Raw genomic sequence first — 22,717 nt, forward strand, 5'->3', positions numbered from 1 at the left:
TAGCTCCATTTGCAGTGAAACGCAACAAACCCAATTTGAGTACCACTAGGGAGCGCAGCTCTCCAAGAAGACCAATGTCATCAGTCGATGTCTCCCTAACATATAGGTCTAGATAGTGGAGATAATGGAGATCACCAATCCACCTTGGAGTTCTGAACGGAATGAGAAGGTACAGTCCAAGTGTCTCAATATGGGGGGAGGATTAGATAATGATAACGGCATGTCATTGTCGACACACCCCGTATTAGAAAAACTGAGGTATCTCAGGGTACGAAGCTTTTCGATGGAGGAGACCAAAGCACAGGATTATGACCTTAGTTTTGTAGAGCAACCCCTTAGAAGCATAAGACGTAGTTGATTCAACATCCTTGTACAAATGGTTCTTCCTGGTCGATGCAATTTCAACTCGTACGAGTGTTGTTGTACGAACCCAAAAAACACAAAAACACAATTTGAACGACGTTGTGGACACTCGTGAGTATCCTTTGGATGGCGACGTACCTATAAATTACCTTGCCTTGTGATAATCCTTATTGACTTTCTCACCCTATTCTTCTGTGGCGGCAGTGAGCAAGGCACATCTTCATCCTACACTGGTCAATCATCGATCCAAAATTGCCGCCATGAGGATTCCAACCAGGCCAACCCCTTTTTACCTCCGTATGGTTACCTTTTGTTCATTTTGTATAATCCCCTGGCAGAAAAATGAAAAGTTGTTAATTATAAAAAAAAATTGTCAATTCCGCTGCCAGTGCATGGAAGATCGAAGGGAGTGCTGTAAAATGGTCAGCCTTTGCTTCACAAGGATGCTAGTCAGCGGGCTTGCTTGTAGCATTGTCGCTTGCTGCTGGAGGCACGGCCTTGTGGAAACAGGGTGGAGGGGCATGGAAAGCGACCAAGAACTCAGGAAGAGGGAAGTGGCCAGACTGACACTTTGTAAGCTCTGCTCATGGAGTAGTAAGATCGTAATAAGATCTTATATTATGGGACGGAGGGAGTAACACCTAAAGGAAAATTCAGTTCCAAGTGCATATATAGACCGTACTGTTCGCAGGTAATGCAGGAAGACCTCTCTCTACAGATTTAACAGAGTTGCTGAAACAGGCTTAGAAAGCCAAAGACATAATAGTTGCTACAATTCGAACCTTTGGATGGAGGCTGGTAGGGAAATCCATTCCAATAGGTAAGAAAGCAGCAGGCAGATATACTACTCAGATGAGCTGCTTGGTTTGCTTATCTTTGCTACACTAAAACATACTGTGTATTCTTCTGCAAAACTCTGTTTACATTACAAGTATCATTCTTCACCTAGCTAGCTCAAATTGTTGGATAAGTCTGTGTACTAGGGTCTTTGTGGGGCTGCAACACATGGTTCTTGTGGGGCTGCAGCACATGGTCCTTGTGGCAGTTAGGATAGAGTTTCTGACCATCAAAAACTGGCAGTTAGGATAGCATCTTAGATCAGCATCTTAGACTAGCATGACCAGCATCTTAGACCAGCATCTTAGACTAGCATGACCAGCATCTTAGACTGGCATCTTAGTAGCATCTCAGCATATGCTTGGCTGGCTAGCAGCCTATAAGTATGTATCCCCAACCCCTCAGGTTGGCATGGCATTGTGTGAGAAATAAACCAACGAAAATTGTCCCAACTCTCCTAGTGTCATCCACAACTATCAATGCTCAGGTTCAAAGGTCTAACAAGTGGTATCAGAGCCTCGTTATCTTGTACCCTGAGCATTTCCTGTGAGCAGCCCAAGTCGGTAGCAGCAGTTGCTCCGTCTGCCTCTGGTTACTTTCCTCCCTCCGGACTGTCGAGCAGCAGTCCGTCTTCAACAGCCTCCTCTTCACGCAACAGCCCCCCTGCAGCGAGCCATGTCTGCAGGTCGCTCTCAGCACACGACTACCTCGAGCATGCGGCGCCGGCAGGAGGCCGAGCGCGCCGTGGCAGAGGAGCATGAGCGAGCAGCTGTAGCAGCAGCTGCTGCGGCAGCAAGGGTGTCGAGGCTGGCTGCAGCGGAGCTGGCAGCAGCCAAAGCGGAGGTAGAAGCAGCCAGGGCGGAGTTAGAAGCAGCAGCAGCGGACGCAGCACGTGAGGCTACGGCAGATGCCAAAGCACTCCGCGGCGGCTCCGGCAGCTCCAACAGCTCCGCGCCTGCGGACGACGGCGCTGACGCAGACCGCGCCAAAGTGGCGCAAGAGCGGACGGCGCAGTGGGTAGCCGAGCACGCCCGCGCTCCAGGTGGAGGTGTGCACCGCGACGGCGGCTGCAACGACCAGGACCGCAGCCTCTACGAGGTCCGGACTGTGGTCAGGGATGTTGGTCCCAGTGCTGGGTGGCCTACCCTCACTATAACCAACTACGTCGAGTGGGCTGGGATCATGAAGGTCAGGCTCCAGGTGCGGCGCATGTGGGAGGTAGTCCAGGACAACAACGTCGACCACCAAGAGGACCGACGGGCGCTGGACGCCCTCATCGCCGCAGTCCCGCCCGAGATGCAGTTCTCGCTTTCCCACAAGCGGACTGCTAAGGAAGCTTGGGACGCCATCGCCGCAGCACGCATCGGCAGCGACCGTGCTCAGAAGTCCACTCTGCAGGCACTTCGTAAGGAGTGGGAGAGCCTGGCTTTCAAGCCAGGTGAGGACGTTGATGACTTTGCTCTCCGTCTCAACACTCTGCTGCAGAAGTTGGTGAAGTTTGGTGATGCCACCTACACCGAGGAGAGAGCTGTCGAGAAGCTCTTTCGGTGCATCCCCGAGAAGTACAAGCAGATGGCTCGGTCGATCGAGTCCTTGCTGGACCTCTCCACGATGACAATCGAGGAGGCGATAGGTCGCCTCAAGGTCGTCGACACCGACGAGCCACAGCCTTCCTCGGGGCCCATCACCACCGGCGGGAAGCTGCTCCTAACTCGGGAGCCGTGGGATGCCAGCCTTGGTGACAGGAAGAAGGGGGAGCCTTCTTCCACGACGGGCGGCCGCAAGCGTGGCAAGCGGCGTAAGACGCGAAGAGGCCCCCCGGGCAGGGCACAAGGACGTGCCGAAGGGGACGCCCGTGGAGGCGCCAAGGACGGCGCCGCTGGCAAGCCCAAGCCGTCACAAGACAACAGCTGCCACAACTATGGCCGGTTTGGCCATTGGGCCAATGAGTGTCGGCAACCACGACAAGGCCAGGCTCACGTCGCACAGGAGAAGGAGGAGGAGACGGCTCTATTCATGGCGCATGCAAGCATTGAGCTATCTTCAGCGACACCAGTCGCAAAAGCTCTCATCCACCTCGACGAGCCAAAGGCTCACACTCTTCTCGGCGATGCCTCCGGGAAGGACAAGACTACGGGGTGGTGCCTCGACACCGGCGCCACCCACCACATGACCGGTCGAAGGGAATTCTTTGCCGAGCTCGATTCCGATGTGCGAGGCTCCGTCAAGTTTGGGGATACCTCTGCTGTGGAAATTAAGGGCGTCGGCTCCGTCATCTTCACCACCAAGACGGGAGAGCACCGGCTGCTCACCGATGTCTACTACATCCCCGCGCTAAGGAACTCCATCATCAGCTTGGGACAGCTGGATGAGAATGGCTCACGTGTGCTGATTGAGCATGGGGTCCTACGCATCTGGGATCGCCAGGGTCGCCTTCTCGCCAAGGTACCCAGAGGTGGAAATCGACTCTACGTCCTTGATGTGCAGGTGGCACAACCGGTTTGTCTCGCTGTCCGTCGGGACGATGAGGTGTGGCAATGGCATGAGCGCTTTGGGCATCTTCACTTTGAGGCCCTGAAGCGTCTAAGTGCCAAGGAGATGGTACGAGGCCTGCCATGCCTCGACCATGTGGAGCAGTTCTGCGACATCTGCGTACTGACGAAGCAGAGACGACCCCCCTTTCCCCAACAGGCGAGTTTTCGGGCCAAGGAGAAGCTGGAGCTCGTGCATGGAGACTTGTGTGGCCCGGTGACGCCAGCCACACCAGGAGGTCGACGCTACTTCCTGCTGCTCGTCGACGATCTCTCTCGCTACATGTGGGCGATGATTCTCGGCAGCAAGGGAGAAGCGGCGGACGCCATCAGGCGCGCGCAGGCTAGTGTGGAGGCGGAGAGCGGCCGCAAATTGCGCGTGTTGCGCACTGACAACGGTGGCGAATTCACGGTGGCTGAATTCGCGTCGTACTGCGCCAATGAGGGCATCCAGTGCCACTACTCCGCGCCGTACAGCCCGCAGCAAAACGGAGTCGTCGAGCGGCGCAACCAGACAGTTGTGGGGATGGCTCGGGCTCTCCTCAAGCAGCAAGGGATGCCGGCTGTTTTCTGGGGAGAGGCGGTGCTGACGGCCGTCTACATCCTCAACCGCTCGCCTACTAAGGCACTCGACGGCAGGACACCGTATGAGGCTTGGCATGGGCGGAAGCCGGCGGTCTCCCATTTGCGGGTCTTTGGCTGTCTTGCGTTTGCTAAGGAGCTTGGCCACATCGGCAAGCTCGACGACAGGAGCACTCCGGGAGTATTCAGCGGCTACGCGGAGGGCTCAAAGGCCTACCGCATCCTCGACCCAAAGACACAGCGTGTGCGCACGGCACGAGACGTTGTGTTCAACGAAGGGCGAGGGTGGCAATGGGACAAGGCGGTGGACGACGGCGCGACGCCGACGTATGACGACTTCATTGTCGAGTACGCTCACTTCAAGGAAGCCGGGGGAGCAAGCAGCTCCTCTCCGCCGGGCATGTCTACCCCGGCCCCCAAAACTACATCAACTCCGGTGCTCGTTACGCCGACGGCACCACAACTGGCGACGCCACATACTCCAGCCCCGGCGGTCGCCACTCCGGGTTCGTCTTCATCAGCACCAGCTCACGCAGAGCACAACCCGATGAAGTTCGCTTCCCCGCTCACTCACGACGAGGAGCGGGTCGACGCATGGTATGGAGGCGAACAACTGCGGTATCGCACGATGGATGATCTACTCGGCGACCAGCCGGTGCCGGGACTGATGCCACGTGACCTGGAGGCGCAGCTACAACTCGCGTGTGAGGACGGCGAACCACGGTCCTTTGCAGAGGCCGAGAGAGATGCGGCATGGCACGCCGCGATGCAGTTGGAGATGGATGCGGTCGAGCAAAACCGCACCTGGGAGCTCGCTGACCTCCCCCGTGGTCACCGCGCAATCACCCTTAAGTGGGTGTTCAAGCTGAAGAGGGATGGAGCCGGCGCCATCATCAAGCACAAGGCTCGCCTGGTGGCCCGAGGCTTCTTGCAGCAGGAAGGAGTCGATTTCGACGACGCCTTCGCTCCCGTGGCACGGATGGAGTCCGTGCGACTCCTCCTTGCGCTGGCTGCCCAGGAGGGCTGGCGTGTCCATCACATGGATGTCAAGTCGGCATTCCTCAACGATGACTTGAAGGAGGAAGTCTACGTGCATCAGCCACCGGGTTTTGCGATTCCCGGCCAGGAGGGCAAGGTACTCCGCCTGCGCAAGGCCCTCTATGGCCTACGGCAAGCACCTAGGGCGTGGAACGCCAAGCTGGACTCCACGCTAAAGAAGATGGGCTTCGAGCAAAGCCCGCATGAGGCCGCTGTCTACCGACGGGGCAGTGGAGGAAATGCCCTGCTGGTGGGCGTCTATGTTGACGACTTGGTGATCACCGGCACCAAAGATGCAGAGGTAGCGGCATTCAAGGAAGACATGAAGGCCACCTTCCAGATGAGTGATCTGGGGCTCCTCTCCTTCTATCTAGGGATTGAGGTGCACCAGGATCACTCCGGGATCGTGCTTCGACAGTCCGCCTACGCCAAGCGCATCGTTGAGCTAGCTGGGCTCACCGGCTGCCATCCATCTCTCACTCCGATGGAGGAGAGGCTGAAACTGAGCCGCGACAGCACGACGGAGGAAGTGGATGCTACGCAGTACCGACGCCTTGTGGGGAGCCTTCGCTACCTCACCCACACACGGCCGGACCTAGCATTCTCCGTCGGCTATGTCAGTCGGTTCATGGAGCGACCGACGTCGGAACACCAGCAGGCAGTGAAGAGGATCATCAGCTACATAGCAGGGACCCTCGTCCACGGCCTCCACTACCCTAGGTGTCCGGGGGCAGCACACTTCGTCGGGTACAGTGACGGCGACCACGCCGGCGACATCGACACCAGCAAGAGCATGAACGAGATCCTCCTCTTCCTCGGCAAGTGTCTCGTGAGCTGGCAATCAGTCAACCAGCAGGTGGTGGCCCTGTCCAGCTGTGAGCTGAGTACATAGCGGCCTCCACCGCCTGCACTTAGGCGCTTTGGCTCGCTCGACTGCTTAGTGATCTTCTCGTTCAAGACACCAGAACGGTGCAGCTCCTGGTGGACAGCAAGTCCGCCCTGGCCCTGGCAAAGAACCCCGTGTTCCACGAATGGAGCAAGCACATCCGGCTGAGGTATCACTTCATCCGCAGCTGTGTGGAAGAAGGGAGCATCGAGGCGAGCTACATCAACACCAAGGATTAGCTCACAGACCTGCTCACCAAGCCTCTTGGGAGGGTCAAGTTCCTCGAGCTTTGCTCCAGGATCGGGATGATTCAACACTCCCACAAGACGACGTACAAGACTTAGGGGGGAGAATGTTGGATAAGTCTGTGTACTAGGGTCTTTGTGGGGCTGCAACACATGGTCCTTGTGGGGCTGCAGCACATGGTCCTTGTGGCAGTTAGGATAGAGTTCCTGACCATCAAGGACTGGCAGTTAGGATAGCATCTTAGACCAGCATCTTAGACTAGCATGACCAGCATCTTAGACTGGCATCTTAGTAGCATCTCAGCATATGCTTGGCTGGCTAGCAGCCTATAAGTATGTATCCCCAACCCCTCAGATTGGCATGGCATTGTGTGAGAAATAAACCAATGAAAATTGTTCCAACTCTCCTAGTGTCATCCACAACTATCAATGCTCAGATTCAAAGGTCTAACACAAATCACCCACATGCCGCTCTTTACCAATATCTTCACATCCATGTGGTGCCTCTGGAAATCCAGGAATGGCAAGTTATTTCAAAGTACTCTTATGCATGTTTTTTATGCAGCCCAAGCAGTCACAGATTGCTTTTCTTTGGAGGAGAAAACTACTATCAGGGAGCAGACTCAAGGGGATGCTGAAAGTCAAAAAAATGCACAAGGTATATGCACAGATGCTGCATGGAAGGAACAAGACTCCTCAACCAACCAGTAATGGAAACACAAAAGGATTGCCGAAGCTCAGGGTCTAAAACTTGCAGCTACTTTGCTGTCAATTCTGTTGGGAAACCAGAGGCCTATTAACAGACTTGTGTACCATCACAGATCCAGATTCAGCTCACTTCAGGTTTTCCATGTCTCAAGGGTCTATAACATTGAAGTTCACATTTCAGCTCGGCTGCTATCAATCAGGAAATGGTAGCTAGTCCTAGATTTAGCTGCAATAATCCTGATCATTATTTCCTTTGATTCAGATTACCGCAGATGTACTACAACTACAGGGAATTGTTATCCTCCATCTAAACTGTATGCAGATTGAATGAATGGCGCCTATAATTAGTCTCTCCTCGCCAAACAGAACTCGGACGAATCAGACTCCCTGCCGACCGTCCGGCTCAAATTCCGGCTCCATTTCTGATAACATAAGCAGATTTGACCGTGTTGGTGTTAAAAAGACCTTCCATTTTTATCAATGACAATGCACAATAGGCACATGTGAAGGAACTCTGATGTGATCCGTGAGTGCATGTAGATTACTAAGTGTACGGTTACTCGCTCCATCCATATATATAGGGCCTAATGTGTGTTTCGAGAGAGTCTTTGACTATTGATAAGATTAATACTATATGAGATGTATAATGTGAAAATTATATAAGTGAAAACTCCTTTCACGTACGAATTTGACGAAATGCTTTGTGTAACTTGCATGTCATATATTACAACCAAAAGACCGATCTGATGGAAGAGACTAGACAGCACATTATACGTCAACACTCCCCCTCACGTGTGGCTCCTGGGTCTTGAAAATTATATAAGTGAAAACTCCTTTCACGTACGAAAAATTATATAAGTGAAAACTCCTTTCACGTACGAATTTGACGAAATGCTTTGTGTAACTTGCATGTCATATATTACAACTAAAAGACCGATCTGATGGAAGAGACTAGACAGCACATTATACGTCAACACTCCCCCTCACGTGTGGCTCCTGGGTTTTGAACTCAAGACCTCTTAGCTCTGATACCATGTAGAAGTGCATGCTCTAGCCAATGCAACCAAAAGACCGATCTGATGAAAGAGACTAGACAACACATTATACGTCAACATAAATGAAACATCGAAAGTAACGGCAAGGCACTTACCCATACGCACCATGCAAGGATTAACACGGTGACATCCAAAGTAAGTACGCACCATTCAAGGATTAACACGGTGTTCATACATACATGATCCATCCAGTTCACCAAATAAACTCAACAGCCTAATCATTACTACTAGGTATTCTATTACTCCATCAGTTACTGGACTTGGCACTGCTAGCGGTTTATAAATGGCCAAATAACACCAACAAGCAAGAGCCACTATATGGAAGAGAACATGCAAATTAACAGTAGCCAGAGACTACAGTCTACAGACCTCATCTAATATATATGAGGCGGGTGGGCGGGTGGACGGGTTATCTAGTATGAAAGCACTCAAGTTGCACACATGCCAAATCAACTGTGACGCCTGGATAATTAAGCTACATTGAACCTCTGATAATGACGCCATGTCACCTTGGTTACCATCGATAAACTCACGTTAGTTTAAAACCGATTCAAATTCAAATTTAAATTAAAGTCAAACGATGAAAGATTTCAAATGTTAAAACTAAAATGTTCAGGTCGTGCCAGATAATACATAGGTAATCATGTTGGAGAAACCACATTTTTACAAAAGTTTTAATTGCACTTAGGTAATTAAAGTAGTAGGTAAAAAGATTAAATAAATGCCTTTCTATTTTTAAAACAATATTAAACTATCTTATTTAGTTGCCCAAAATTAATGGGGCAGTAGCATAATTATTATTGTTAAATCGGGACTTGCTATTAGGTTTTATGAAACTATAATGAATCAAAATGAAATAAAAATAGAAAATAAAAGTGGAAATAAAACGAAACAGATAAAAGAATCAAAAGGACCCCCTGGCCAACTGGGCCAAACGACCCAGCCGGCCAGCTCACTGGCCCGATTGGCCCATCCCCACTCCCTTATCCCCTGGGGCGACCCAAACCCTAACCACAGACACCCCACTTCCCTCCACTCGCTCTTTCCTCCCCTGATCTGGATCGGGATGGCCCCGATCCCGTCGCCCCCGACGCCCTGCGGCCGCCCGTCGCCGTCCACCGTCGCCCGAGGTCTCCGCCGGCGTCGCCTCCTCCCTCAACAGCCGCCTCGTCGGTGCCACCTCGCCCGACCGCCTCCCCGTCTCCGTCGCGCGTCCCCGTCTTCCTCCCCGAGCCTACTTAAGCACACCTACAGGGCTCGGTGAGCTCCGCCGTCCGTTCCCTCCCTTCTCCTCTGCTCCCGTCTCTGTGCAACGCTCGTAGTCACCGCTGGCCGCCGCCGCTGTCGGCGCTCACCGCGCCTGTAGCCATGCCCCGCAACCACCGCCCGCGCCCCGTGGCCTCACCACTCGCACGCGAGCCCCGCCGCTGCGCTTTGCCTCTTACCCCGCTCCCTAGTGCGAGCTGCGGCTGGATGCCGACAGCTCGTCCCAGCCGCGCCCTCCTCTGGCTGCCCAGCTCTCGTCGCACACCTGCCACCGCCCTTGCCGCACACCTAGCTCCCACGCCGACGCAGCTTCCGCCTGCACCTGCCGCCGCGCACGCCGTCCGCCTCCGGCGCTCGCCTCCCGCGCCGCTGCGCCCCGGCTCACCTGTTGCTGCTCTCTCCGGCCACGACCTCACCTAGTGCCCCCCTTGCCCCACCTACCGTGGCCGTCGCCGCCGGCCATCGCCCACGCTGGCCGCGCCCGCTCCGGTCCCGTTCCAGCCTCGCCTCGCTACCGGGCAGGGGTGCGGCTTTGCCCGCACCCGCCTGCCCGTATAAAAAATCTTATACGACCGGGTCTTTCTTCTCCTCGCGTGAGACCCGTCTTATCTGCTGCCACGTGTTAACACACATCTCAAAGCATCTCCGTCTTCTTCCCCAAATCCCTTTCCTTATCTCTCTACCTGTGAACATTACCTGATCTGCATTCGCCGCATGTCGATGCTGTCGCTTCTCACGTGCTTGCTCCTCCCGGTGCGGCCGACGTCGACCAACACTACGAATACCCTTCTCGCCGCTCTCGGCCGGCACCCCGCCAGCGCGCACCAGCACCCGGTCTCCCGCCTCGCCTAAGCCTTTCTCGCCCAGACACCTCTGAGCCGGCCACGGTAACCACCAGCCCCAGCCCCCTTCCCCGTGCATGCTGGACTAGCTATACCCGCCCTCCTATTATGGCTAAACGTTCGCCTAGCGCTGGGCACGCCGCAGCCGCAGCTGCTGCTCGAAACAGCCGGGCACCTCAGGCTAATGAAGATGAGCTATAACGCATATATTTCTAGCTGAATGCATGGTTCTGTTCATGTTTTCAATTCGTGGATCCAATACACTATTTACAGAACACACGCCATAGCTTCGGTCAGCACCATGGATTCTGAATCAACATTAGAGGAATTGATTGGGGGAAGAAGACGGAGGTGCTTTGAGATTTGCATTAACACGTGGCAGCAGATAAGGCGGGTCTCACGTGAGGAGAAGAAAGACCCGGTTGTATAAGATTTTTTCCCTAAGAGCATTACTAGTAGTACCCCTAAACCCTCAAACCCTAAAAAATAACCGCTTTTTTGCGGGTTGCAACAAAAAAAACGCAAAGACTAGAACCCCTGTGCCTATGACCAGTGGGGCCAGCCGTAGCAAAAACGAAAAATAAGAAAATGACGAAAATGAATTAATTAATTAATTAATTAAATGATGATTAATTTGACTTAATTAATCTAAACCTAGTTAAACTAATTAAAACCTGTTTAGTTAGTCATAGACAATGACAGTGGGACCCACACATCAGTTTGACTAGGTCAACTAACTAGTTGACTGCTGACATCACCTTGACATCATGCTGACGTCATAATTATATTTTTGAATTACATTAATTTATTAAATCAAAAAGTTGATTAAATCTTTTAAAATTAATATGAAATAAACGATAGCTCGGATGAAAAAACTTTGTACATGAAAGTTGCTCAGAATGACGAGACAGATTTGGATACGTAGCCCGTTCGTCCGTCACACATCCCTAGCATAGCGAACACGTAACTTTCCCCCACCGGTTCATCTGTCCGAAAACGCGAAACATCGGGGATACTTTTCCGGATGTTTCCCCCCTTCGCCGGTATCACCTTCTACTGCGTTAGGGCACACCTGACACCGTTACTTGTCATGACATGCATCGATATGCATCTGTTTGCATTGTATTCATTGTTTCTTCCCCCTCTTCTCTCCGGTAGACTACGAGACTGACGCCGCTGCTGGTGCCCCGATCGACTACGTTGTTGACGACCCCTTCTTGCCAGAGCAACCAGGCAAGCCCCCCCTTGATAACCAGATATCGCATATTCCTTCTCTCTACTGCTTGCATTAGAGTAGTGTAGCATGTTACTGCTTTCGGTTAATCCTATTCTGCTGCATAGCCTGTCATTGTTGCTACAATTGTTACCCTTACCTGCAATCCGAAATGCTTAGTATAGGATGCTAGTATTCCATTAGTGGCCCTACATTCTTGTCCGTCTGCCATGCTATACTATCGGCCGTGATCCCTCGGGAGGTGATCACGGGTATATACTTACATACATATTATATGATACATGTGGTGACTAAAGTCGGGTCGGCTCGTAGAGTACCCGCAAGTGATTCCGATGTGGGGGCTGAGAGGACTGCGATAGGGCACGATGAGACCACCTAGGTGAGAGGTGGGCCTGGCCCTGGTCGGCATCCGCGGTTACTTCATAATAACACGCTTAACGAGATCTTGGTATTTGATCTGAGTTGGGTCGTTGACCTTATACGCACTAACCGCCACGTGGGACAAGAGATGGGCAACCGGCGTCGTGGTATCAACCGAAGTCTTCTAGACGTCAAAGACTGAGCGGCGCGCGCCGGATTGGACTGTAAGCCCGCGCTTGTATTAAGGGGGCTATGTCTGCTTCCGGCCGCATTCGTAACGTGCAGGTGTGCAATGGGCGATGGGCCCAGACCCCTGCGCGCATAGGATTTAGACCGGCGTGCTGACCTCTCTATTAGGCCTAGGTAGGGCTGCGACGTGTTGATCTCCCGAGGCCGGACATGACCCAGGAAAATGTGCCCGGCCAGAGGGATCGAGCGTGTCGGGTAATGTGGTGCACCCCTGCAGGGAAGTTGATCTATTCGAATAGTCGTGTCCACGGTAACAGGCGACCCGGAGTTGTACCTTGACCTTATGACAACTAGAATCGGATACTTAATAAAACACACCCTTTTAAGTGCCAGATACAACCCGGTGATCGCTCTCTAGCAGGGCGACGAGGAGAGGATCACCGGGTAGGATTATGCTATGCGATGATACTTGGTTAACTTATCATCTACTCTCTTCTACATGCTGCAAGATGGAGGTTGTCAGAAGCGTACACTAGTAGAAAAAGGGTCAAACGTGAAGCACATTAGTGCCGGTTTGAGTTTGAGCCGACACTAATGTGTACATTAGTGCCGGTTCGTGGCGACGATCAATAGCACCGGTTCGTGGTGAACCTTTAGTACCGGTTTGTGCCACGAACCGGTACTAAAGAAGCTGTGTCAGCCTGCGGTCATGCTGTGGCCCCACCATCACCATTTAGTGACGGTTCATACCACGAACCGGTACTAATGAGGTTATGGCAGGCTGTTTTTAGTCCCACCTCGCTCCCCTAACAAGCCTTTTACCACCTTAAATATGTTATTTCTCAAACTATCACAAGCACTTGGTATTCATTGAACTCTATGTGTAAAATTTGTGGCCGCAATATGAGTCTTCATCGGTTTAAAAATCGTTGATGACTCATATTGACAATTCAGATTGTACACACAAAGATCATTGATGATCAAAGTATTTTTGATGTTATCATATTGACAATTTAGACTGTAAAGAAATATAAGATCATGATCTAAATGCTCTTATATTTTTTGCGTTCAGTATGCACCATTCAAAGCGACGCCATCAACTTTCAACCATTTCTGCCTTCATTTGCTATTTTTCATGCATTCAATGATTTGTTTTGAGAACTAAATGACCTGGAAATTGAAAAGCACTACAAATGAACTCTGAAAAAGTTGAAACTTGGCATGCTATCATCATTTCACCCACATAGATTGTTAAAAAAAGTAGAGAGGGTTACGGCAAAAACTGGATGCACTTCATTTACAAACTGGACAATCTCTTTCGAAGTATTCAGGTTTCTGACGAAATTAAACTCATCTGTTACAAAGGCATTTCATTTTTTTAAACTTATTACAACTCCAGACTTTTTATGCATTCAGTATGCACAATTCAAAGCGACGCCATCAACTTTCAACCATTTCTGTCTTCATTTGATATTTTTCATGCATTCAATGATTTGTTTTGAGAACTAAATGACTTGGAAATTGAAAAGCACTACAAATGAACTCTGAAAAAGTTGAAACTTGGCATGGTATTATCATTTCACCCACATAGATTGTTCAAAAAAGTAGAGAGGGTTACGGCAAAAACTGGATGCACTTCGTTTACAAACTGGACAATCTCTTTCGAAGTATTCAGGTTTCTGACGAAATTAAACTCATATGTTACAAAGGCATTTCATTTTTTTAAACTTATTACCACCTTTAGTACCGGTTGGTGGCTCCAACCGGTACTAAAGGGTGACCAGTACTACAGTTTCTTAGTAAGCTGTTTTTTAGTCCCACCTCGCCAAGGGAGAGGGACTAGGAGCGGTTTATAAGCCCTAAGTGCAGAGACGATGAAGAAGAGGCTCAATGCTCACGTTGCTTAGCTTTAAGCCTTCAAGAATATGGTAGATTGCACGGAGCTACGCGCAGTGCATTACACTATTCCGAAAGGCTTGAAGCAAATTAACGAGCATTGCATCTCTTTTTTATTTTTAATAACTTATTACAACTCTGGACTTCGTCTGTTATGGCAAAAACTAATTGCACGTCGGCATTTCTTTTTTTTAAACTTTGGTTATAACTCCAGACTTTGACCATCAAGTTTTGCAGAAAAGAAAAAATAGCAGAAAAGAAAAAATAGCAGAAAAGAAAAAAACTATATAAAAAACTACTCAGAAATAAATAGAAGAAAATAAATATAGCAGAAAAGAAAAAACTACTCAGAAATAAATAGAAGAAAAAATAAAGCAAAAAAAAATTATATTTGCTATTTTTCAATCGTTCACAAAATGACCGTGAAATTGAAAATCACTACAAAATGAACTCTGAAAATGTTGAATTTTGGCAAACTAGATGAATAAAACTACTCACAAATAAATAGAAAAAAAATATAACAGAAAAGAAAAAACTATACAAAAAACTACGCAGAAATAAATAGAAGAAAATAAAGCAGAAAAGAAAAAGACTATAAAAAAATTGGGGCGCTGCCCTGTGGGCCTGCTAGGCCACGCGCGTGCAATTACAGGCCTTAATGGCCCAGCAGACTCACAGGGCAGCGCGCAGAGTTTAGGCCGACAAGCCTGCTTATAGAGGAGTTCGAAAGGACAGCCGCGGCTGGGTTTATAAACCAGTGCGGCTGCTCTTCGCCCGGCGAGGTGGGACCAAACTTTGTGTAGGCAGCGCGAGGCCTTTAGTACCGGTTGGTGGCTCCAACCGGTACTAAAGGGTGACCTTTAGTACCGGTCGGAGCCACCAACCGGTACTCCCTTTAGTACCGGTTAGAGCCACCAACCGGTACTAAAGGCCTGTTCTTCCCGCCTCTTGGCCTGGCCAAAGTTGGCCTTTAGTACCGGTTGGTGGCTCCAATCGGTACTAAAGGCCTCTCCTATATATACAACACTTACGAAAATTCAGTTAGATCTCCCCACGTCTTTCTCGTCTCAACCTCTCGCGCGCCGCTCCCGTCGTCGCTGCCCGTCGCCCGTCGTCGTCGTCGTCATCCCCGCCGCCGCCCCGAACGCCACGCGCCGCCGTCCGTCGTCGTCCCACGCCGCGGTCCCGTATACGTACGTATCTCGCTCTCCTTGCGTACCGTACCCGCCGCGCCGCCGTCCGTACATCGTCTCGTCGCACCCGGCCGGCGGCCGGCCCGTACGCCGGCGCCCCCGCCCCGTATGCCGGCGCCCCCGCCCCGTACACACACACACACACACACCAATCACATACATACACACACATACGTACATACACACCACATATATATACGTACACACACATACACACACACACATTTTTTTTACTTATTTTCTGTTTTTTAGAAAAGTTAATTAGATGATCGAATGTTAGATTAATGTCGAATGTTAGATGAATTAGCTAGCTAGATAAAAAATTGTCGAACTAGAGATTTGAACTAGTTGAAATAATTAATATAATTAGTTTATTTTTAGTAAGAAAATTGTCGAACTAGTTTATTTAGGTATATGAGATTTGAACTAGTTCAATAATTAATATAACTAGTTTATTTTTAGTAAGAAAATTGTCGAACTAGTTTATTTAGGTATATGAGATTTGACCTAGTTCAATAATTAATATAACTAGTTTATTTTTAGTAAGAAAATTTAGGTATCTGAGATTTGATGATCTAAGTAAAATATTATTTGTTAATGCGTTTTTATGTTTATTTAATTTTTTATATATTTTGAGTTTATATAAATGTTAGATTAGTGTCGAATGTTAGATGAATTAGATAGAAAAGTTAAATATATAGTAATGTCAATTGTTAGAGATGAATATAGTTAGATATATTAATGTCAAATGTTAGGTGTTTAATGTTTGACGTATATGAACATAGGAAATGTCATCTGACGACGAAAAAGATTTCATTATGTGCGAACACTGTGAAGACCAGCGCGGCCTGTGCAACAGAAATTTCCTTGTTGATGGTAGGCGCTTCAGCATCAAGCTGGATGAGACATTCGAACTTGATACAGTAAGTCACTTTGGCAATTATTATTTGAATGCAAAACTTATGCTTCATTTGCTTCAACTTATAATTTTAAATTTTCACTATTCTACTAGCGCTTCCCCTGCCATGCAAGAATTTTTGTCTTGGATAAGATAGGTTTTAGTGCTATAGATGATATGGAGGTAAAGAGAGTTTACTTGAAGACGGAGCATGGGTATACTTTCAACGTCAAATTATATAATGGAGACACATACACCCATTTTGAATGCAAAACTTGGCAAGCACTATGCAAGGCTTATGCATTTGAGCCTGATATGGTTATCACCTTTGATATTCGTCCGGAAGATGATATTGAAGGTAATATAGACATCTGGGTCGATGTGCAAACGCCTCCAGTTCTACCATTATGTGAGTTTTTCTCAACCATGCATGCATATGTTTATGTCTTTGATACATTTTATTCAAAAATAGTTGACAACTAATTTGTATTGCCAGCTTATTTCGGTTCAAGCAATCATGTCCGGCGCTTGGTAGACAAGACCTACTACTGCCCCGGGGCTCAAGTAAACTGCGAGGAGATAAGTCATTATGTTTCATGGCTTGAGGATCTTAATACTGTCAAGACAAATTTTTTTCCTGAACTTAGAAATGTTAGTACTCAAAACGTGCGACCAATGGTGATCGTATTGAACTACGGTCACATCTATAATTGAAAGATGGCAAGATTTTAACTATTTGTCCTTAATTAGTGCATCTTTTGCATACATTATTTTTGAAGCTAAACTTTCTATACGATGTTCTTCAACAGGGACTTCCGATGACAGTTGTGCCTCGGTGGATCGAGACAAAAGGTCGCATGTCAATGGTTAGCTTACGACCAAGATTTCATACATTGCACATGAGTGCATTCAGTATTTCTGAAAGCGAAGAATGCTTCATAGTGAAAGATTGAAGCAAAATTGTTAACGATCGCAGAGAAGTACTAGGGGCAGCAAGGAGAAGCGCAACCCAAGATTAGGAGACAGATTCATCTGCATGCTCCAGTATGATGAATTAGGAGAGCTATACATGTTCTATGCTATTCTACCTGAGAGGGAGCAGCAGGAGTAGCTAGTTCATGCTCTTAGTTAGTACTTGTCTCATGTCCGTGTCCTGAACTTCGATGTTGGTGATGATTATGTTGAACTCGACGATATCTTTGCTTTTGTTACAAAGTGAATGTTTCATCTTTAAGCTAGCCAGTGTTGGTGATGATTAGATGGCTAGCGGGAATGACTATGATGATTAAATAGTGGTAATTAGACGACTACAATGATTTTTAGCTAGCTAGAGTTTATTTATTTATTAATATGCGATGATGATGATGATGATGATGACGACTACAACTCATTATAACGTAAAACAATCCTAAATTAAATTGATAACACAAATTTAATTGAAAAATACAAAATAAAATAAAAACCCACAAACATTTAGTACCGGTTGGTGTTACCAACTGGTACTAAAGGGCTCCCGGCCCCCGGAGCTGGCTCGTGCCATGTGGTTTCCCTTTAGCACCGGTTCGTGCTGAACCGGTACTAAAGGGGGGGGGGGGCTTTAGTGCCCACACTTTAGTGCCGGTTACGGAACCGGCACTAAAGGGCCTTTCGAACCGGTGCTATTGCCCGGTTCTGCACTAGTGGTAGTCTTCGACATGACTAGCTACCCCCTCTTATTCTGGCATTCTGCCGTTCAGTCTACCGATATTGCCCTTTACACAGATACCCATGCATATGTAGTATAGATCCTTGCTTGCGAGTACTTTGGATGAGTACTCACGGTTGCTTTTCTCCCTCTTTTTCCCCTTTCCATTCTTCTCGGTTGGCGCAACCAGATGCTGGAGCCCAGGAGCCAGTCGACGACTACTCCTACTACACCGGAGGTGCCTACTACTACGTGCAGGCCGCTGACGACGACCATGAGTAGTTTAGGAGGATCACAGGCAGGAGGCTTGCGCCTCTTTCGGTCTGTATCCCAGTTTGTGCTAGCCATCTTATGGCAACTTGTTTAAGTTATGTCTGTACTCAGATATTGGTGCTTCCGCTGACTCGTCTATGATCGAGCACTTGTATTCGAGCCCTCGAGGCCCCTGGCTCGTATTATGATGCTTGTATGACTTATTTATGTTTTTAGAGTTGTGTTGTGATATCTTCTCATGAGTTCCTGATCTTAATCGTACACGTTTGCGTGAATGATTAGTGTACGATTGAATCGGGGGCGTCACATCAACCAACATGCATGCATGTATGCCATCAAAAGGATCGGGTGCGAGACTCAAGTCAACAGGCCAAACATTACTGGATGTATGTGTCATCCTTCCTTGCAATGATCAACCAGCAGCCAGCCAGACACAAAATAAGTCCCATACGCAGCGGATTAAGCCCTGCAATAATAGCGCGTGATGTGATGAGAAACCAACCTCTCTTGTTACTTAGATGAAACCAAAACATTTAGTTTCAGATACTGAATAGACACAAACGTTTATCACTAAGTTTGTTTGTCCCACATACATTCTATACTAGAGGAAAACACAAACGTACCCTTCAAACTTCTCTAATCAAGTTAAATAACCTTGTAGTTGCAGTTCAAGGACAGAAATTTCACTGGGCATAAGTGTCAGCATGACATCGGAAACACATGGATTTTAATTTAAAGCTCATCACCTAGCAACTTTGGATGCTATACTAGCTAATACTTGCTTCATATTGCAGTATCGATCCAATATATGGCATGGACAATACAAGCAAAAAATAAGAGCAAGCTTACTTACCCCTTCAAATAGTTGGTGGAGACAAGGATGGTGGGAAACCCACATACAGATGACCCTGCAATGGCATCATGAACTCCTTCCGACAGAACCGCTCAAGCTGCATAGTCTAGAGATTCAGTGAAAAACAGTCCGTGCCTGGCATTTCATATGGGTTGTCTGGATACTCTTGTAGGAGTAAGTATCCCCCAGCTGCACCAATGAAGTAATAGCAGCAATCGTGGCGCAATGTGACAACAGGCCCCATTTGCCACTGCTTTGGGTCATCCCCAATGCCAACCAAAATGGTGTACAAGAGGCCATTGTTGCTGAGAATGAGCATCCCAAGCCTCCCATCCCTTGCCTCCACAAAGGCCACCTGGGAATTATACCACGGACTAGGCGGGAGCTTGACGGAGAACTCCATGGTACCAATGTCGAGCATGAGCAACTTGTTGATCCCAAGTATCGCCCAGCAGAAGCATCCATGCACGTAGTAGCGCTTTCCGAACGCAGTGGCGGGTCGCATATCATCGCCTTCGCTAGTTTTTGCAATCAGAGCGCTCCAACCATCAAAGACGGTGGTGTGCCATTGTTGGGAAAGAGGGCCTGATGAGGAGAAGACCAAGAGGACCAGCTGGGTCTGGTATTTGGCCAAGCATATGATTCTGAATCTCATGGAAGCGTCTGCAGCGATGTCAGCAGCGTCGTCTGTGGCGGCAGGAGCAAGAAAGAGCTGGCAGTGATAGACCAGATCGGACAGGTCCTGGGGTACGGGAGGTAGCAGCAGGTAGCGCCGGTGCAGCGGGTCGCACACGTCCACGTCCCTCGCCAGGGTGCGGCCGTCGGGGGGACGGAGAGGAGGGCGCGGCTGTCGCGGAAGTCGCGAAGAGTCCAAGGCTGCTCGCGGGAGGGGAGGAAGGAGCAGGAGAAGTCGGTGCCGGCGAGTGTTTGGGCGGCGGCGGCGGAGGGGTGGGGTGGCTGGGCTGGGAGGAAGGGGTCCAAGAGTATGCCCAGGAGAGGCGACGGAGGAAGGTATGGTCGGCGATGATGCGACGGAGGGAGGGGCCGGCCATGGAAGCGTGGGCGAGGTCGGCGGCCGTGGATCTCCTCCGTCAAGTGGTCCGGGAGGGTTGCCTGCGCCTTCACTTTCGGCGGGGAGTCGGGGCTGCAGGGCGGCGCCGGGGACGCCATTTATGAATGCCACGTGTCATCTATCAGGATGGATCTCACATGCTAATTATAAGATCTGGTCTTATATAAATTTTTTCCGGAAAGGATGGGATTGTCGTTTTGGGCTTTCGATTTCCCGTCTCTGCTCAAGGAAGACGTACCAGCGTTTCCCCTTCTGCTCGTCCTCTCAGTTTGATGACGCCTCCCTCAACTCATAAAAAAAACGAAGCAAACTTCTCTATTTGCTTTGTAATAAAAAAAATCACATACAATCTCTCTGTTGTAAAGACACATATTTTTTTGCGGGAAAGAGCGAATATATTAGTTAGAAATAGAATACAATCCCTGTTCATGGCATCGGCAATTTCCGAAGGAAAAATTCTAAGCCGGACTATTGTTTTCATTTGCTGCGCTAAGTCGTGACTCGCTGAATTGGCTTCACGATTGAACTTAACAATAGATACACCTCTTTCCTGAATAAGTTCACGAATAGTCTGGACGCGTGATGAGTACCGCGACATGTTCGAGGTTGCTAGGTTCACCAAGGAGATGGCTTCCCCATAGTCCATCTCCACACATAGAGGGAGCGATGACCAATGTAGTGTGGGTTGCGAAACGTAGAAAACAAAAAAGTTCGCTCTATGATCAATCAGGAACACTATGAAGATGCAACGGTTTGGATTCGATTGTTACCAACTCCGAGTTGTAGCGGAAGTAGACAAGTTGGTGTAGATTATACTTGGAGCCCCCGAAAAGTAGATGACGTTCCAGCGAACCGCCTACGGACATTCCCTCGAACGGAAGACAGAAAGCATGGCAACTTTCAAGTTTCTTTTTTCAAGCCGATGTCAAACTTTTCTTGCCATGGCAACCATCTTTTTTCTAGACGATGTCAAACTTTTCTTACCATGGCAATTTTTTTTAGTGAATTTGCCATGGAAAATTTATGTAAATTCCCATTGCAATTTTTATTTTTTATTGCCATGGCAAGTTTTACTTTTTATTTGCCATGGCTAATTTACCTTTAATTAACATGGAAAATTTACGTAAATTCCCATGGAAATTTTTATTTTTTATTGCCATGGCAAGTTTTAATTTTTATTTGCCATGGCTAATTTACCTTTAATTAACATGGAAATTTTACCTAAATTCCCATGGTAATTTTTTACCTTTTATTGCCATGGCAAGATTTACTATTTTTTTGACCTTTATTAACATGGCTGATTTTACTTTTTTTGCCATGTCAAATATATGCAAATTTTAATATGATTTTGGTTATGATCATGGCAAATTTAACTATATGCACCATAACCATTCTTTCTTCCTTTTTGCAACATGGCAAATTTCTTTTGCATGGGACCATGGCAAATTAAGTCTATGCATCATGGAAATTTTATTGTATGGATCATGGCATTTTGTAGTATACATTCTGCCGTGGTACGTTTCGATACGTGCACCCAACTAACTCTTTTTCTTTTTCCTTTTTTCTTTTTTCAATTTTGGACATGTACGTGCACTACCAAGCTGACTATTTAGCTGACTACTAGGGATCAGCCCTAAGAAAATTGACTCGATTACATGACAAATCTCATCCAAGTCCATCACCGTACAACAAGCCTACGAAGTAATTACTCACTCCTGATGGTGAACATCATGTAATTTTTTATGAAGAAGGGTTGATGACAACAACGGCAACGAATCCCCCTCTCCGGAGCCCCAAACGGACTATAGATCAGCCCTCCCGATGAAGAACGGGAGGTGGTGGCGGCTCCGTGTCATAAAACGTGATGAAACTTTTTCTTCGATTTTTTTCTCCGCGATACAGTACTATGAAGTTGAAATTAGGGTCAACGGAGGTCTGTGTGATCCACGAGCTCATAGGGCGCGCCCCCTGAGCTCGTGGCTCCCTGGTGGGCCCCCCCTCCAGTAGGTCGCTTCGCCAATAATTTTTAATATATTATGAAAATATTCTCCGTAAATTTTCAGCACAAACCGAGAACTTTTATTTCTACATAAAAATAATACCATGGCAATTTTGCTGAAAACGTCGTCAGACCGGGTTAGTTTCATTCAAACCATGCAAATTAGAGTCCAAAACAAGAGACACAAGACACACGAGACAAATAGAAAAGTGTTTGGGACGTATCAGCGGACGAGATACAAGGTTTAACCAGGTTCAGGCCATTCTAGAAGATAACCTTGTTGGACTAGACCACACTGTACTCCACATTGCTAGGTTTGCCTTGTCGCCTAACTAGGTGCGGCGCCTCCTTGTCTTCTGGCTAGGGGGGGGGGGGCAGGGACTGAGCTGGCATGTGAGGGATGACATGGCAAGAATTCTGGTGCCCGAATGTCATATCCTCATCAGCCATCAATCATGACTTAGAAGATTTGGAATTTATCAAAGGCTTGGGACGATAGGGGGTGGAAAGGTTGAGAAGACCCCCCCTGCCCTAGGGCTTGGGTAGCTAAAATGTTATCATCCATAGCAAAGGAGTGGAACCACGGGAACTTCTATTTGAAGTAGAGAGCAACATTTTTCTATTTTTCATGCCAAAGATGGAGAGTGTTCCCTTTACCAGCAAAACATGGGGCAGTAGTGGAGGGAGATGATATGGTTGTTCCTGCTGATTGG

General features: G+C 48.3%; 2 pseudogenes; one reads left to right on the forward strand and one right to left on the reverse strand.

Annotated features, from left to right (window-relative positions):
- The first annotated feature begins 1,531 nt into the window (after window positions 1-1,531).
- On the forward strand, window positions 1,532-3,373 carry LOC147962254 (uncharacterized; annotated as a pseudogene).
- A 15,564-nt stretch (window positions 3,374-18,937) lies between these two features.
- On the reverse strand, window positions 18,938-20,103 carry LOC147962255 (uncharacterized; annotated as a pseudogene).
- Window positions 20,104-22,717: the final 2,614 nt, after the last annotated feature.

This window comes from Triticum urartu, chromosome 7A, assembly GCF_056163025.1.
Source record: "Triticum urartu cultivar PI428250 chromosome 7A, HENAU_Tu73, whole genome shotgun sequence".
NCBI lineage: Eukaryota > Viridiplantae > Streptophyta > Magnoliopsida > Poales > Poaceae > Triticum > Triticum urartu.